At 48.1% G+C, this 14,254-nt stretch overlaps 1 protein-coding gene and 1 long non-coding RNA gene across 29 annotated transcripts in view; one reads left to right on the forward strand and one right to left on the reverse strand.

The window, feature by feature from the left end:
- Window positions 1–14,254, forward strand: part of CDK18 (cyclin dependent kinase 18) — a 173,452-nt gene that overhangs the window by 14,159 nt on the left and 145,039 nt on the right. For 14 of the 27 annotated variants that reach the window (XM_039533361.1, XM_039533364.1, XM_039533376.1 and 11 more), the window contains 2 exons: window positions 5,587–5,642; window positions 6,440–6,568. The exons of 7 other annotated variants lie outside the window; for them this stretch is intronic. The gene's annotated coding sequence lies outside the window, so the exon portion shown is untranslated. Of the gene's footprint in view, window positions 1–5,586; window positions 5,643–6,439; window positions 6,569–14,254 lie in introns of those variants that run through there. 6 more of the 27 variants (XM_039533362.1, XM_039533368.1, XM_039533379.1 and 3 more) reach the window with 1 other exon arrangement.
- The window catches only part of LOC120402878, a 60,418-nt gene continuing 46,333 nt past the window's right edge, over window positions 170–14,254 (reverse strand). Inside the window, exons 2-3 of one of the 2 annotated variants that reach the window (XR_005597342.1) lie at window positions 5,517–5,670; window positions 170–3,826 (exon numbers count right to left, since the gene is read on the reverse strand). This is a non-coding gene — a long non-coding RNA (uncharacterized LOC120402878). Of the gene's footprint in view, window positions 3,827–5,458; window positions 5,671–14,254 lie in introns of both variants that reach the window. The other variant, XR_005597343.1, reaches the window with a different exon arrangement.

The raw sequence follows: 14,254 nt of genomic DNA on the forward strand, positions 1-14,254 counted from the left end.
AGCACTTCTTGCTGTGCAGAAACTCAGAACTGTGCTAGGAAATATCCAACTGTATCCTGGCTTTGGATACATATATTGGGCTCCCATTGGCATCAGTAGGAGCTGCACAGGCATATCCCTACCCAGAATATGGCTGTAGACGGTTTTCTTTAAAAAATCATGTTTCCCATTGCTGCCAACTTGCAGAATAGAGCACACATTTGTGATATTGGCATCTAGAGATGCTCAGGGGCAGTGTTCATCCTCTGCATCACTTTTCCTCCTGCTTTATTATGGGGTCAATGATTGGAAAGAATTTTAGGGCCAAATCCTGAAGTCTTTACTCAGGCAAAAAACCCAGTCAAGGGGCAATATCCTGAGGGATGTTGAGCACCTTTGGCTCTCTCTGGAGCCAATAGAATTTGAAAATGCTCCATTCCAGTGAGGCGTTGACCCAGCAAAAGCTTTTCTTGGGTGAGAGACCCCAAGATTTGGCCTGTAATGTTTAATCTCCTAGGGGATTTAGATACCCAAACTAAGCCTAAATTTCAGTCTTCTGCTAAACGTTCTGCCACCATTGAAATGAGATGAAAACAAGACCAACAGCCTCCAGTGATGAGTTTCTGTAATGCATCATGCAGTAGCAAAATGGTCACCATCACAAGTTGGCTCAGACATGCCAAAGTTCACTGAGAAAAAAAAAGACATCTGGGCCATATACATCTGGAGTGTGACCCCAATGCTTTCAGTGTTGGGTCCTTTCCCTATGCTTGATCCTTCATGTGCATGAACCAGACAGCACCTTGTGTGAGTATCTTCTTCATGCTCCATGGGAAAATACAGTGCTTCTCAGAATGTGAACTTTCCAGACTGACTCATTAAGCAAGATCAGGTGCAGTTGGACTCGTCGCTATGGTCTGCTACCAGCTGTTTCGTGTTTGAAGTGACTCAACCATCTCCTAGAGCAACCCCGACTACTGGCACCCGACGAAGATTATTTAAAGCTGCTTAGTTCGTTGCTCTTCTTATACCCCAGGAGATGATCTCATGTGTCTCCTTTTATTGGTCATCCTTGCTGGGCAGAGGTTTCACGCTAAACCCTTCAGATAAGACAATAAAATAAGGGCCATGTAGGTTTTGGTAGCTGGCCAAGCTAGCAAATCTTCCCAAAAGGAGAGCTTGTCACCAGCACACACAGCTCTGTTCGTCAAGCATAAATCCGGTCTCGCAGCAGCGGTCTGAGAGCTGGAAAGGTCAGTGAGTTTTATAAGTAGGGGAAAGGATTTGTTTTCTGAGTTAGCTCAACTTATTCTTTTCGGGGCCAGATCCTCAGATGGTGTAAATCTGCATAGCTCCATTGAAGTCAACGAGTCTCCTCTGATTTACACTGGCCACGGATCTGGCCCCTAAAGATTTACCTGTCTGCCCTTCCTAAAGGGGAGCAGGCGACAACATTCCTCAGAGACCCTACCGGGCAAGCTTTTGCATCAGAGTTACAGCATTAATAATCTCTGGCACCACCGTCCTAAGGCACTCTGTGCCCTGATCCTCCATGTTTGATCTTTAAAAAGAAATGATGGTTTTGCCCCAATTACTATTTCTGGTTTAATATTAATAACTTTGTCCCCAAAGCCTTTGGCTGGCTGCAGTGAAGGCCTGTTGACAGTTCCATGCAACGTCATTCACTTGTCCCCCTCCCCAGACCTCATCCACTAGATTTAGCACATGACCTTCTCCCACTACCCATCCTCTGACCTGACTGATTCTGAGGGCTGGTTCCATTCCATGGTGGGAATCAGGCCTTAGGAGATGTATCCAGAACTGGTGCTATGGGTTTGTTGAGGGACTTAGAGGAGCGAGTGAATGGAGATTTTCTGTTACACAGGAGGAGGCAAAGAGCCAACAATTTACCCTAACCAGGGACATATTAAAGGAGGAGGCCCCCCAATTCTCTAGGGGGACCAAGTGGTCCCCACTGGGTTCTCATTCAGTACAAAGCAGCTTCTACTCCACACCACTGAACCCTGGAGCATGAGCAAGGAACCTCCCATGGGCTTTTCCATACAGAGATGACTGGGGCAGGAGAGGGTTCATGAGGGCTCCCTACAGTCACCAGCTTTGCAATACTGGCTGAACCAGCCCTGCCTGAGGCAGCCATTTTGAACCCCTCCTCAGATCTCCGTGGCTACCATCTCAGCCTGTCATGTTGACAGCCTGTCTTTCTGACTCTGTCAGGCACCCAGCTCAGGCCTTGCTACCAGTTCTCGAAAGCCGCCGCAGCTGCAGTTTATTCTGACTGAAAGGGCTACAAATATTGTGTGACCATCCTCATCGAAAGAGCGAAACTCTAGTATCCTCAGGGGCTGAACATTTTGGAGGTGGCAGCAAAGGATTCAGGAGTGAAAGTGTTGAGGCTGTATGAATTAACCAGAGCTGGGTCTGAGGGGCTAAAGTTGGATCTGGATTTCCAGTGCCATAAGGCTGGGGGGTGTTCAGAGCTGAGGGTTGGGTTCAAGCACATCTCCAACACTACCACAAGAAGACCTTCCTGAGTGAGGTCCTGATCCAAACCCACTGAAATCAAATGGAGAGTTTCTACTGACCTCAATGTTCTTTGGATCAGGCCATGAAATAGATGTACTTTCTGGGATCCACAGTGACAACTAGTGGGGCTATTTTAGGGTACCTGAAGAGGAGAGTCTGTCTGCAACACCTCCTGAAAGGCACAGCACCCAAGGAATTTCCATATGGCTTTAACAGCAGGTAGGAAAGACATACAGACAAGGAGGGAGAAAACAGGGACAACCTTTGAAACTGCAGCACTACACTAATGCTAATGGCTATGCCTGGATTAGGTGAGGCAGTTCCAGCAAAAAATAGTTAACGATTTGAACACTGGCATTTTCCAGACTCTCAACTATATGAATTTCTTTGAGAACATGGGCTCTTATCCTGGGGGTTGCGACCCACTGCATGTACATGAACAGGTGTCAGAGGGTCGTGTTGATTCTGCCTTTCCCAGATTGCTAAATGGCTAGATTGGAAGAGGGCACCCATTATGGGAAAGGTGGAGAACCACTGGAGGATGCATACACGCTAGAGATAGACCTGAGCTCCAAAGCTGAAATCTGGGTCCCAGTTCCAAACTTCTCTTCACATAGAGTTCAGGGATTTTGATTCAAGCCCATTATATAAAAGGGGCCAACTGCAAAATTTACTTCCCATAGTTAATATAGACACATAAGGGGCATGAGTCTGCTCTCCCACTGGGCTAACGCCATTGCCTTCAGTGGAGTGACTCCTGATTTGCATCGATGCAAGAAGGAGCAGAATCAAAGCCCAGTGTGTTTTCACCACTCCCTAAGGGTTTCTCCATGCTGGCATCTAGCATATCTGAGCACAAAATGTCTCAGAAGCATTAGGAGCTGCTTCCTGTAGACACAGGACATTTGCTTGGGAGATACTAACAAAACTCTACAGCTTGTTCATTTTCAGTTGACGGTGCAGCAGTGAGACAACTTAAAAACATAGAGCCAAATCCTGCTGCCTACTTACTCCAGGGAAACTGAGGGCAGGACCTGGCTCTTGATTTGGAAATCTCTTTCAGAGTCTGTCCAGGGGGACATATTCGAGCAAGACAAGGACAGCTTTCTGGTGAATGAAACTTTTACCCAGTAAAGAGACAAAAATCTCTCTCTGCCACGGATGGCTGTGGGGTCCAAGGCCAAGCACCTTTGAGACTGGGGATCTGTGCTGAACCACCATAGCACCCAGGATAATGCCTGTTTGTGGCTCTTCTGTAAGGGTCATTTCTGAGCTTCAGCTTTTTTCCAAGCCAGGCAAGTCTCTAGGAAAGAAGAAGGAGGAGAAAGAAAATGAGAGAAGTTGCAGGATAAACGTGTGAACACAAATTAACCAGCTTCCTCCACCTTCTCCTCTGCCTGCTGCTGACATCAATGAGCGAGCCCATCATTCACGTCCCAGGCTCACCTCTTTCTGCCAGGACACCTTCCCCAGCTCATCTATCAAGCGCTGTGGGAGGGCCACACTGAGCAAGACAGCCTGCTCCTTGGGAATGTTGCACTGATGTGGACACCTCGTTTCCCCTCCCTGGCCCCAGTCACAGCTATTGTTGCTAACGGGAGCTGTGTGCTGATGGTTAGATGATCGATCCTGGCTGGAATTCCCTCTGCTACAGTAACCAAGAGCATCCTATAAACTTGAACTTGCTCCTTTCAAGTCCCCTAAGAAACTGACTGTCCTCTTATAGATGCCAATGAGGTTGTTATACAGGGAAGAGAGGAGGAAACCAAATTTATTCAGGTGCAAAAGCCGTTGTATAACCAGAGGTGCTGGAACTAGGGGTGCTGAGGGTGCTGGCACTGCTGCACCCCTGGCTTGAAGTGGTTTCCATCATGTACAGGGTTTACAGTTTGGTTGAATGGCTCTCGGCATCCCCCACTGTACAAACTGTTCCAGTGCCCCTGTGTATAACTGACTCCACTTGGACCAACAGAGCATTTGAACACAAGAGTCTTGACCTTCAATACTCAAAGCACAAGCTGCTACCACACAGGCTAAAGGACTAAGCCATTAACTAGGAGCAGTAGTAGAATCATAAGCCTTTTATATGGACCACCCACTAGAAGGGAACAAAGATCGGCAGTCTCCTAGTGGAGGTCACAATTAGAGCTGGTCAAGAATTTCTCAGCAAAACTTCTTTTTTTGTTGAAAAAGGCCGATTTGTCCAAAGCAAAACTGTGGTGGAAGACGAGTGGTGTGTAAGCTTGAAAGCTCGTCTCTCTCACCAACAGAAGTTGGTCGAACAGAAGATATTCCCTCACCCACCTTTCTCATGAAACTGGGGCAGTTTTGACAAATCTCCTGACTCAAAAGGTTTGGAAAAAAGTTGTGGCTTTTCAAAGGAAAACGATGTTTTATTCAGAAATTTTAGTAAATTTAGACCCAAAAAAAAGGTTAAAGGGGAAAGATTCAAAATGGAAATGAAACGTTACAATTGATCCAAACTGTTCTCCCCTTCCCCCCCCGCCCCCGGCCTCCCTCATCCAGTTTTTCAGTTAGTGGAAGTTTTTGAGATTTCAATTTTTCATCCTGATTCAGGACACGAAAACATTTTGAAATCTCAAAAGTTCTCACAGGACAGGAACCCTGTTTCCAGCGGCCCTAGTTGCACTTGGAGGATTAACTATCGACAGTCAAGCGTAGGAAACTCAGCTTTGCTTTTAGGAGTTAAATGAACATGCTGGTCCTCCTGTTCCAGGGTTTGGAGCATCAATCCTGTTACTCCCTTCTCTCCCCTCACCCCCGACCTGTGCACCCACCAGTGCAGCAGGAGAGCAAAATAAGCATGGGACGCAGATGTGATGGGTGCATCTTCATGGTTACAGAGATCAGAGAGCAGAAATGGGATTGATTCCCCCTGAAACGGGATCTCAGTCAAAGGGCAAAAATATCATACCAAGTTCAAACCAGGGCTGGGATCCAGCGATGTGAGTGAGCGGGTAAATGTGACACACCTGGGACAAGTCTCACACTGACGTCTCCTGCTCTGCACTGGGCTCTTCTTTTTTCCTCTTCATCTTGCAGAAGCCGTGGAGCCCACAGAAGCAAGCGAAGGTGAATTGGGGCATCCCCTATGGCAGGTCAGGCTCAGGAGCATCCAAAGGAAACCTAGTTGGGGACAGGGAGAGGAAAGAAAGAGAGAGTTTTTGAAATCAGAGCAGCTCTTGCTGATGGCTGGGAAGGAGGGTGGGTAGGGATGGTCAATCACTGCCTTCCTTTGCAAGACACACTTCCCCCCAACCCCAGATGCAGAACTCCTGGGCCCCGGCAGCCTCCTCTCCCAGTGCAGAACCGCCTATCTCCAGCCTTCCCCATGCCAGATGCCCCCAATCACATTCTCCAAAATTTTCCTTTCCAGTAAAAGAAGAGGGGGTTGAACCAAACACATGCTGCCCGTGGAAGCCTGTGAGCTGTAATTCCCACATGCACAGAAACGTAAATAGTTTGCACAGTCTGCTAAGCTAATTAATATTACAGGGACCTTAAGCTTAGGCTCATTGGGGTGTTTTAACAAAGCTTAGCGATATATACCCAGCAACCGCAATTAATGAGAAGCAGCTGATATCAAAGCTCAGTGTCTCCTTGTCCATTTTCAGTGGATCAAATCATGCCCCAAAGCACAGCCCACATTAGGGAGTAACAGCTCTAACAGCTGCAAAATGTAATTATGCAAACAAAAACCTTTTTTTTAAAGACATGGAAGGGAAAAAATAACATCTGAAGTCAAACCCACCTGCGCTTTCCCCCATTTTAATTTTTAGCATTTCTAACTTTGCAAATGACGAAATCTAGTTTTGCCAGTGAGAAAGAGGGTAACTGATTAAAGTGCTGGAAAGCAGGAGTCTTGAACACTAAATTGATACATTTTTATGGCTAGGTCAGTCTAATCTCTGAAATACAGAGAGTCCTGAAGGAAACTTCAACTGGCCCCTCATCCCTATCTCAGCAAGGAAGGCAGTCTGAGCTAGTGAACAGGGCACGGGATTGGGAGCTTGGACTCTTCCAGGTCTGTCACTAAATTACCATATGAGTGAGTCACTTAACTCCGCTGTAAAATGGGGATAATGAAACTCATCCAAGCTTCGAGATCCATGAGTGGGAATTGCTGTATAAATTCTAGCATAAGCTCCAGAGGGGCAACTATTGCCCATAGTGGTTAACAACGAATCATAGCTTCTGACACTGGTGAGCTGCTAACAGAAACAGGCCTGATTCATACATCCCGTAACTTTGCAGAAATTCAGAACTGGACCTGTCTGTAACTTACACGGGGACACTTAGGAGGAAAGGAAGGAGAACCTCTTTAACTGCATTGAATTAAACTGAACACACTGGGCCCAGTGCTCCGCTTTGGCCCTGAGCCATCAATGCACTTTTGCACGTGCTTCTCAACGACTAGTCCCATTAAATATGTGCTTGAGAGATTTGCTGGTCGGGTCCAGAGTGGGCGCCAAATAAGTCCACTGAGTGAGAGCAGGGTTTGGCCCAAAGGAGATTTTGCAAGAGAAATAGCCTATATATTGGCATGTGACTCCGCCCCTTCCCACTCACAGGGTTTCAAAATATCCCAAGCTGATAGTTACCCCAATGGAGAGAGTGCAACTAAAATCCCCCTCGGAGTGGCTGCTTGTCAGCAGCTCAGCTGGCTCTCAGGGGGACATGCTAAGCTCCTCGAGGGGGCCATGGAGAATGTTTGACTGACCTTCCGGCTTCCAGCACAGCCATTCAGTACCCATTAAGAGCCCTTCAATTCCCAGCACTGTCATTCTGACATGGCAATGAAAATCACATAATTCCCATCCAGTAACCTGGGAACCAGATACCAGAGCGCTGCTACCTAGTGGGCTGGCTTTGTCCTCTGTGCTTTTGCCTGACTTTGTCGTTCCAGTCAGAGCACAGCTACTAATATAGAGCAGATAGCAAGCAAGGGACGGAGTCCCTTTAATACACTTCTCCAGCCGCCCACCTACCCACCTTCCCCTTCATTTGACAGCCTTCTGTCTATCAGGCTCCCAAATTAAAAAGGCACCAATGCCATGGGCGGCAGGTTTGTAGAAATTTTGGTGGTGCCCAGAACCCACCCCCACCCAAACTCTGCCCCCCCAAAACTCTGCCCCCCCACCTGCCCAAGGCTGTGGGAGGAGGTCTGGGGTGCAGGCTCTGGGAGAGAGTTTGGGGGAAGGAGGGGGTGCGGGGGTGGGGTTGGGTTTGGGGTGGGGCTGAGGATGAGAGGTTTGGGGTGTGGGAGGGGGCTCAGGGCTATGGCAGAGGGGTGGGGTGAGGGCTGTGGGGTGGGGCTGGGGATGAGGGGTTCATGATGCAGGAGGGGGCTCAGGGTTGGGGCAGACAGGGTGCGGGAGGATGAAAGGTTTGGGCTGTGGGAGGGGGCTCAGAGCTATGGCAGAGGGTTGGGGTGTGGGGTGAGGGCTGTGGGGTGAGGCTCAGGATGAGGGGTTCATGATGCAGGAGGGTGCTCAGGGTTGGGGCAGACAGGGTGCAGGGGGATGAGGGCTGGGGCTGAGGGGTTTGGGATGTGGGAGGGGCTCAGGGCTAGGGTAGAGGGTTGGGGTGCAGGGGGGATGAGAGCTCTGGCTGGGGTTGGAGATGAGAGGTTTGGGGTGCTGGAGGAGCTCAGGGCTAAGGCAGAGGGTTGGAATACAGGGGGATGAGGGCTCTGGCTGGGGTTGGAGATGAGGCGTTTGGGGAGTTGGAGGGGCTCAGGGCTAGGGCAGAGGGTTAGGTTGCGGGGTGGTGGTGAAAGCTCTGGCTGGAGGCTCTGGGGTGGGGCAGGGCTGGGGATGAGTTTGGGGTGCAGGCAGGCTGCTCTAGGATAGGGGCCAGAGAGGAGGACTCACCCCAGCCCTTTCCCTGCCAGCAGCAGCGAGTTCTGGGGGAGGAGCCCCCCATCCTGCCCCCCCCAGCAGCACACTCACCCCCACCACTGTCACTGCATGTGCTCATAGGGCCCCTCTCAGGTCCAGGAATCTCCCTCATCTCCCCCATGGGTGCCAGGGGGTGCTGCGTGCGCCTCCTCCACTGCTGTTGCCCCTGACTGTAGCCTCACTGGGGGTGGGGGATGGGGCTGCCTCCTTGCCCAGCATGGGGCAGGAGCGGTGACTGGGGGGGCGAGGGAGAGCTGTGCTGGTGGAGGGTCCTGCCGGAAAAGGGAAGGGTCTGAGGAGGAAGGGCAAGCTCAGAGTCAGTCTGCCCTGACAGTCGATATGGGGGGCACTAGGACCCTGCGGCAAGCAGCATGGAGATGCACGGAAGAGGCAGGGACGCTCTGCTCCCTTCGGGGCCCGGGGACATGCACGGGGCCAGCAAGGGGGGGTTCGGGGGACACTCAGGGGAAGCACGGGGGGGCAGCAGGTGGGGCTGGGTGGGGAGACCCGCCCCCAAACATTGGTGGAGCTGAGCCCCTGGGCTCTGAATATTGCTGGTGCCCAGGCACCACGTGGGTATATAACTTGCCACCCATGACCAATGCTACCTCTGAGGCTCAGAGTCACGAACAATGACAACAGGCTCCTTAATGAGTCTTCCTGTCTGCAGGGTTTTTTAGCATAGTGGCAGCTCTGTGTGCATCCCTCTCTGTGCTGCTGCTTTTTATTATAAGCCAGCAAAAGGGTCTTCTGAGGTAACAGCTGGCAGGGAGCAAAGTGCCACTGGATGAAGCTGTCTGAAGATGAGATCTGAAGCTAGCTCTCGCTCAGCGTAGCTACACTCTGTGACTTTAGGTGGAGAAAGGAATTCTCTGCAGAACCGGTCTGGTATACTTGCAAATCTGCACTGAGAAAAAGAGCCAGTGAAAATGCCTTGATTGTTTTACACTGAGGTAACTGCGCCAACCTCAGATGCTGCTGATTTACACCAGTGTAAGCAAGTGGAGAATCAGGCTCAGCGAACCTACTTCAGCTCCTGTTGCAGACAGTGGGCCAAGTTCTGCCCTATGGACCCGATCTAGCTCCCATTAAAGTCAATGGAAAGACTCCCATTTGACTTCAATGGCACTACTGCCTGTGAAACCTCAGCTGATGTCAGTAGGTGTAAATATGGCTCATCAGGAGCCAGATGGGGCCCCGTGTTTGAGTCAATGAATATTTTTGTAAAGATAGAAAAATCCTCCTCAGCCCCTGCACCCAAATATGTTCATCCCCCAACATCAGCGATGGGCCTGAACAAAATCACCAGATCTGTCTCAGATTTGGGGGCGGTCAAAATCTGAATCCAGATTCAAATTTCTCAGCATATACATTATGTGGGCCCAATTCTAGCTAAAAATTCCTCCTGAAACCCAGGTGCACTGCAGAACTTCAGGACTGTTAAGATTTGTAAACTATTTAACAGGGTTTTACCACCTGCACCTAAAATGGGCAAACATATTTTGGGGATATTTAAAAACCCAGAGGCCAGATCCTTAGCTCATGTAAATCAATGTAGCTCCTTTGGAGTCAGTAGTGTTAGGCTGATTTACACCAGCTGGTGATCTGGCTCCCAGATATAGGTAAAACAAAATCTAGCCCATAATATCCATCAGAAGTAGGTCCTAGAAATGGTACCCTTTTGAAAGTACAATTGTGAGCATATGTCAAGGGTAACAACGCCCCACCATTTTTAGGGAAATGGGACACTGGGACAATTTCCAGGGAAATTTCAAGACACGCTGTCAAGATAAAAATCTGAAGTCATAGTGCAATGAACCTGCTACCTCACTATTGGGTAGTTTCCTTGCACCCCGGATGAGCTAGATGAAAGATCTAGTAATATTCACCACTCACATAAGAAGCATAAAATTAATTGAAGCTTGAGGAGTTGCAGCCATTTATGCGAGTGGTGAATTTCAGCTCAAATACTTTAGGGTCCAATTTTGTCCCTTCGTACACGCAGACTAACCTCATTGAAGTCAGTGGGAATTTGGGCCTGAGCCAAAGTTCACTGAAGTTAGTGGGAGTCAAATCCAGTGACTTCGGTGGGCTTTGAAACCTGCACTACTCAATGGGAGAGAGTCTGATACCTTATGCTACAAGTAGCTCTGTGAAATCAGTGGGCTGCCCTTTGAGTAATGTTTTATTCAGTGCAGGAAAGGCTATCAGAATCAGACCCAGTGTGAGAAAGGATGGCAGGATCAGGCCCTTACATTGTTACCATTTAAAATACTTTTACAAATCAGATTTGTTTCCCATTATTTTTGCTGCTGATTTCCAAATTTTTCAGTGTGGACAATGAAACTCGACAGTTCAGTTTGACTTTTGTTCATAGCTAGTTTCCGTTTGTTTTTCTCACACACAACACTATTGCATTTCCAACACTCCAAGGAAATGTTAAAATTTAAGAAAAATGAAAACGGGATCTTCTTGGATTTTAATATTAAAAACCCATGGACATGTGTTTAATATTATTAATCCCTGGTGTGTGCAAACCAACAGAGTTACCCCAGTGCTAAATTCAGCCCATTATGTCTTGTAAAATTCATTACATTTTGCGCCCAAATGAATTATTATTACTGATATTATAGTAGCACCTAGAGGTTCCTTCGTGCTAGGCACTGTACATACATGGCAAGAGACAGTCTGTCCCAGAGAGTTTACAGTCTAAACAGACGGTGGGAGGGGGGAAGGAGATACAGAGGAGCAAAGTGACTTTCTTAAGGTCACCTGGCAGCTCAGTGGCAGATCCAGGAGTAGAATTCAGGGGCCCTGGACCACACCATATCCCAGACCATGCTGTCACTGTACAGTAAGTGTGAGTACAATAGGTAGATAGTGTGTCCCTTTAAGCCCAGTCAGGCAGGTAGTACTAACAATAGATCTCCCCATTCTCTGGTCAAGCTGTGTCAATCTTGGCTCTAACATGTATCCTGGGCAACATCATTCTGCCAGCATTTCCCTTTGCTAACTATCTGCCACTGCATACGTACCCACAATGAGCCAGCAGCTCGCATAAGGCGCTGGCAAGCCTGACATAACTGATAGGAAATCCTTATTCTAGGCAAATGGCCACCTAGAAGGAACTAAAGACAAGTTTTAATCAAGCTGAAGCTGGAGATAACAAACACTTCGCATATGGTCTGTACCGCAGCCATGGAATTTCCTGCTGAATTGACATTTTCCTGCCCAGCAACGGGCTGGTATTTACTGTTGGTGCTCTGCATCTCAGCCCCCTGGGCCGGGTCCAAAGCACGAGGAGCCTGATCCAAAGCCCATTGAAGCTTGAGCCTTTTCATTGACTTTGATGGGCTTTGGATCAGGACGTAGGCAACCAGGGAGACAATTGGCCAGATCCTCAACTGGTGTAAATTGATTTAGCTCCAGGGGAGTCCCTGCTGATTTACATCAGCTGAAGATCTGGCCCCATCAGAGCTTCCAGAGGAAACCAGAGGTGTCAAAAAAGTAATGGCCAATACCAAAAGAGAGAGTAACCATAAAATAGCTCCTAAGTGGCTACCATTGACTGTGTGGATGGGACTTTGCTCACGGTACAACAGGTCCAATCAGGGTGCCGGCTCCAGCTGGACAGGCCTTTCCTCTGCCTGCTTATGTCTCCAGGGCCTCATCCTTGCTGCTGTTGAAGCTGATGGCAAAACTCCCATCGACTTTAATGGGAGCAGGTTCCGGCCCTCATTCAAAAGGAGGGGGGAATGGGAAAGGCAAAACTGCTGAGGATTCTTGTTGGACGCTTGCATGACTTACCCTTCCCAGCTCAGAATCAGCAAGAGAGGAAGACGGCAGCTACTGCCACAAATGGAGCCCAGGACTCAAGAATCCAGAGCACCTGGAGAAGCTGCTCAGATCCAGCAAACACATGGTCCTTGTCCTTATACAGCCACCTCCAGTTCACTTCTCGAGCTCATTTTAGGCCAAGACTCTTCCCCTTCTGTGCTACACTTTCTCTATTAAACAGGGGTAAAAAATTACTTACCTGACCTCACAGGGAGGCTTAACTAACAAACATTTGCAAAGCACTTTGGGATCTTTAAATGAAAGTTGCTATGGGAAGTGCAGACTGTTATTATTATCAATATGCTGTGGCCCTGTTTCAGGACACTGAACTAGACGGTCAGATTTCCTTACTATGGACCTACAAGCAGGCTCACCCCAGTTCTATGATATTTATTCTGCCAACACTTGCCACAGCATCACTCGGGTACCTTTCTCCATGGATATTAGCGGATCCCGGGACAGACTGACTTAGCTGCCGACACAAAACCATCATCAGAACCTGGGCGGTCTGACTGACAGGACCCCAGCTTCCATTATGGAGCTATTGATGTCTTTAGGGAAACTTGTCGCACGGAGGCTTTTAAAAGTGACCCCTCTGCCTTCCATTCAGGGAGCAGACAATGATGAATGAGCCTGGAAGAATGGAGGCAAGCACAAACTGAGCCTAATGCTCCTGTTCGTCTTGAAAAGGTAGAAAAAGGATCTTGAAGGAGCAAGGAATAATTAAAAAATAAATGAACTAGCTTCATTAGCGGTGACAGAAGCCCTGTTTGATTTGCAAGAGCTGGGCATGCTTCACAGAGCTGCACTGCCCTTTCTATTCAAGGGAGAAGATCCTTTGGATAAAGCCCCGTGCAGCAGAGAAAAAATGCAGGATGCATTAAAAATGTTAAGCCAGAGAATTCTCTTTAGTCAATTGCACAAGCCCCGGCCGTGTTTGTCACTGTCACAGTGATGAATTGGGAGCTGTCTGAAATCAGCATGCTCACTTTAATAATGTCACTTTCTCTGAGTCCTAATAAATGTGTTTCTGAACCAGCTGGACAGAACCTATTCCTTAGCCCAGCAATTACTGCTTTCCCTGGGTTTTGCTTTTCAACCCCGGCTATTCTTAACAGCCAGGTCAGGCTGATGAAATGGGAAATCTTTATTTTAGCTTAGACTTTCCACGCTGTCTTTTCCTCTCTTTCTCAGTTGTATGTCAAGAAGCAGTGTAATCTTGTGGTCAGAGCAAACGAATGGGAACTGGGACTTCTAAGCTTTATTCCCAGCTCTGCCACGGACTCACTGTGTGGTCCTGAGGTAGTCACTTCTCGTAGGGCCTGTCTACACTGAGGATTGGTGCACTAGGACAAACAACTAGTGTAGACATGGTGTACCAGGGCAACATGTCTACAAACCCCTAGTGTAGACATGGTGCACCGATGATGCAACATGTCTACACTAGGGATGTGTACTAGTGCAAAAATTGGTGTAGCTAGAAGGGTGCAAAAATCCTCAGTATAGAGAAGTCCTCAATCTCCCTATATGTAAAATGGTTAGTGTATTTATTAGTTACCTCCCAGGAGGGTTGTGTGGCTTAATGAATAATGATAAAGTGCTATGAGATCTTAGTTAGACAAGCACAAAGGGACAAATTTCTGATGTGATTTACACTGGTTTAAATTCAAAGAAAGTCCACTAAAGTCAATGGGCCTGAATCACTGCTGCCCTGCCCCTTGTGCAGCGATTTACACCAGTGAAATGTGAAAGTAACATGCTACCATTGCATTCTGATAACATTTTGCACCTGCTTTACAATGATATAAATGACAATGGAAGGTGAAGGGTGACAGTGAATTGGGTCCAGAGGAGTTACTACAGGAAGAACTGAGGAATAAGAGTGTCTACCTGGGGAGTTATACTGGTATAACTTGTAAAACTCGCCCATGTAGACAACCTCTGAGATAAGAATCTGATACTGCAATAAAAGA

This window comes from Mauremys reevesii, linkage group 4 (assembly GCF_016161935.1).
Source record: "Mauremys reevesii isolate NIE-2019 linkage group 4, ASM1616193v1, whole genome shotgun sequence".
NCBI classification, from domain to species: Eukaryota; Metazoa; Chordata; order Testudines; family Geoemydidae; genus Mauremys; species Mauremys reevesii.